Below are 3,883 nucleotides of genomic sequence, written 5' to 3'. Positions count from 1 at the left end.
CAATGTTAGGAGTTATCATGGAAGAAGAAACAAATGTGGCAAAGGTGTTAAGTTCCAAAGTCAGGGTAAAGGTGTAGAGGGATAGAGCAGTTTGTCCCACAATGGGGACTGCAGAAGTGGATTCCCTCTTTTGCAGGATATGGTCATACTGCAGTGGTGAAGAATTTTGACAGAACTGGCTACACTTTGCCTGGAGAGATGACTAGACGATTAGTATGGTTCTTATATAATGGACCAAGTGTCTGAATTTATTATTTTAACTTTTGAAAATCTATTATTTGGAAATCATGTTACCCACCAGATGATTGCCCTAGAACTCCATCTGTGAGCACATCCTCTTCCCCTACCACCAGTTCTGTATAAATGGCATTTTCTTCCTAATCCCTTCTGTACATCCTGGTTCTGCCAATGGCTAGGCTGTTGCTGGAAACTCAACCTGCAGCTCATACTGAGACCTTTCATATGTACTTGTTCAGGTTTGGTTTTCTGTTTTTGTTTGGTCCTCTGTGAGAACTGCTCATTCTAGGGCAGTTCCTAGATGTCCGAGAAGAGCTTTGTAGGTGGAGAGAGATGGGTAGGATTCCTGGACCTCCTGTTTGTTAGTGATGTGGCCTTCTTCAAAACATTTGCTGATATTTTTATTATTTAAAAATGAATATGGTAAGATAAATACTGAAGTACATAACAAAGAGCCCAGCTTCTCGTGTGGCTGTGGTTGATAGTTGTAGAGGTTCTCATTAGTCTCTGTACATCTTGGGAATCCTCACTCAGAAGCACCTACAGATGAAACCAGGGAAGGGGAAAAGTATTTAGAATATATTGCTGGGTATGGTGGGCATGCCTTTAATCCCAGCTCTCGGGAGGCAGAGGCAGACAGATCTCTGTGAGTTTGAGGCCAGACTGGTCTACAAAGTAAGTTCCAGGACAGGCTGAGGTACATACAAGCACTGCACAGAGAAACCCTGTCTCAACACCACCCTCTCCAAAGACTATATTGTCCCAACAGGAGTCGTCTTATTCTTGATTCTTCAGTGTGACAACTTGGCATTCTTTTTTTATTGAACTTGACATTCTTAAAAGCCAGTCTGTCATGGGGTGCTACCTAGAGTAAAATATAATTCAAAGTTTGAACCCTGTTTAGGCTTCAGGTTTGTTCTGGTGTTCCCCTGCCCCATTTGTTTGCCCTTCTACTTATGGTGCTGAAGGTTGAGCACAGGGCCTGCTCCATGCTAAGTATGTGCTGTACCACTGAGCTGTATTCCCAGATCCATTCATCTTTAGTACATTACTGTAAGTTAGGGCTTCTTAATTGTGACTGTACAATAAAATTCCCTGAGGAGCTAAAAGAAAAGAAAAATAAAGAAAAAGTGATATAAGCCCCAAGTGTTACACAGGGAATGAACAGCTGACAAACTCACAGACAAATCCACAAGTATACAACTTATTGGGAACCCGATTTGCAAAACTTTGGGAAAACATGTCTTTTGGATATTCACTATCAATTATGTAGAAATCTTGTGAAATCATGTTTCTCCCTTCCATAATGTTATTTGTCCCAATATATCCTAGCAGTGTATAAATCATGCTTCAAACTTGAATTTTCCTGTACTGGCAACTGTAAGCCTTTGTCCTCACTGTGGGGCCCTAGTGTGAAAGCATTCACTCAGCCAAACTTTTGTTCTCCTAGTCAAATCTACATACAGCTAGTGCCCCACAATTATCCTTATTGACAGGACTTACTGACAGGAAAGGAGCCCTGAGCAGGAGGCACTGAGCTGAGAGACAGTATGTCTGCTGTCTGCTCTTATTGATAAACAGGTCTGGGTGACCCTGGATTCTCTAATAGCGAACTCAGAAGAATATAACTTACTGGCCTTTGCTCTACCCTGACAAGCTGTTAATATTCTGTGCTTTTCCTCACCTTTCATCTGATACAAGGTCTTAGTCTAGGAAATTTAACTGTTTGTACCTTTACCCCTAAAACATACAGGAAAAAAGCTTGGGTTGCTAAACTAGCCCCAGAGAAAGAAATTCTTTCTCACCTGGGTACCAGCAGATACAGCACCAGGATGCTTAGCCCAAGGAGCCAAATTTCATCCTAATCCTCCCAAGTGCCTTGCCAGTCTTTTATCCACCCTGTTAGCCCTAAGAAATGCATGCTTGGTGCCATTGTTCTCACCTATGGGATCGCTAACCAAGTCTCTGTGGGTGTGTAAACGGGAAACCTTGTGGGATGGGTAGACAGTGAGGAACATTGAGGAGGGCCATAGAAAGGGGAACATCAGGAGCACTAGAGAGAGCACAGACAGAAAAAATGGGACTTGATAAAAAGATTTCTGTGAGCTAATTTGTTTTGTTTACCCTCAGACCTTATTGTCAGGTTTCACCTACTCTAGCGATCCTTCTGAATCTAGAGAGGTTTAGTGGGGCTTAACCCCAACATGAACCTCAATAAAAAAAGAAACAAAGGGTTCATCAAACCCATTCTTTGGAGATTTCTGTTTAAAGACCTGAGGTAGGGCCTGCACAGATAATTAGAAATACATAAAAACAGGTTTCTGAACTGATAGCTAAAAATTAGGACTAATGATGTTTTTCTTTGGCTCATTGTCAAGATGAAATAAGGTAACTTATGAAATTGTGTAGTTTGTGACTGCATGCAGTGGTAGTTTTTGATGCATAGGAAGTTATACCCTACCCACAGAAACAGCTGACCTGAGCTAGGGGGTGTTCACTGACTCTGGACTGATGAGGGGAACCTGCATAGGACCAAACTAGGCCCTCTGAATGTGGGTGACAGTTGTGTGGCTGGGGCAGTCTGTGGGGCCACTGGCAGTGGGACCAGGATTTAATCCCTAGTGCTTGAATTGGCTTTTAGGATCCCATTCTCTTTGGAGGAATACCTTGCTCAGCCTTGATACAAGGGGGAGGGCCTTGGTCCTTTCTCAAAGGATGTGCCAGACTTTGTTGACTCCTCTTGGGAAGAAGCCTTACCCTCTCTGAGGAGTGGATAGAGGTGGGGTGGGGGGAAGATGAGGGTAGTGGGAGGAGGGGAGGGAGTGGGGACTGGGATTGGTATGTAAAATGAGAAAAAAAATATTTTAAAAAAGTTATCCCCAAACACAATAGTGTTCAGAAATAAACATTTACTCTTTATCATCTAAGGGCTGATTGCAGCAGCTCTGCTGTTCTCACTGCCTATATAACAGGCAGGAGCGAGGTGGCTAAGCAGCTTTTTCTGCGTGTGTGGACCTCCCATGTTCAAGGCCAGCCCCAGCCATGAGGTACCAGGGAGCAAGCTGGTTACAACACCCAGGTGGCTGTTGAAGCTTGGACTCTGTGTTAGTCACTTAACTAATTACTGCATTAGTTCTTAACTAATACTAACTAGTTACTTAACTAATACTACTTTATTAGTTACTTAACTAATACTACTGTATTAGTTACTTAACTAATACTACTGTGATAAAACACCATGACCAGAAGCAACTTAGAGAAGCACCCCCCCACTTCCTCCAGCAAGACCACACCTCCTAAACCTCCCCAAACAACATTACTAACTTGGATTCAAGTCTTCACACATCTAAGCTCCTATATTCGCATTCAAACCATCTGAAATTCTTTTCTGTAATTGACTCAGGACTTCCAGCTTTCCCGACTGGCTGCCCCTGAAAGACCTACTTGGATTGCAACCTGCAGCAGTGTGCAGCTAGCTGTGCCTCTGGCTTGTGCACCATAGCCCCTAGCAGTTAGAGGCCATCTTTGGAGGGATCTAAACAGATTGTGGAACTGAGAATTAGGAGTTAAGGATTAGAGAGTGGTAAACTTGGGGTGCATGGGTTTTCTTGGTTGAAAGAAAAAGAAGGAATGAGTAACTCTATAG

At 43.0% G+C, this 3,883-nt stretch overlaps 1 protein-coding gene across 4 annotated transcripts in view; it reads left to right on the top strand.

Moving 5' to 3' along the window:
- The window catches only part of Dclk2 (doublecortin like kinase 2), a 122,579-nt gene that overhangs the window by 31,294 nt on the left and 87,402 nt on the right, over positions 1 to 3,883 (top strand). The gene's annotated exons all lie outside the window — the stretch shown is intronic.

Source organism: Microtus ochrogaster, chromosome 1 (genome assembly GCF_000317375.1).
Source record: "Microtus ochrogaster isolate Prairie Vole_2 chromosome 1, MicOch1.0, whole genome shotgun sequence".
Lineage (NCBI taxonomy): Eukaryota > Metazoa > Chordata > Mammalia > Rodentia > Cricetidae > Microtus > Microtus ochrogaster.
This window is presented reverse-complemented; position numbering and strand designations above follow the sequence as displayed.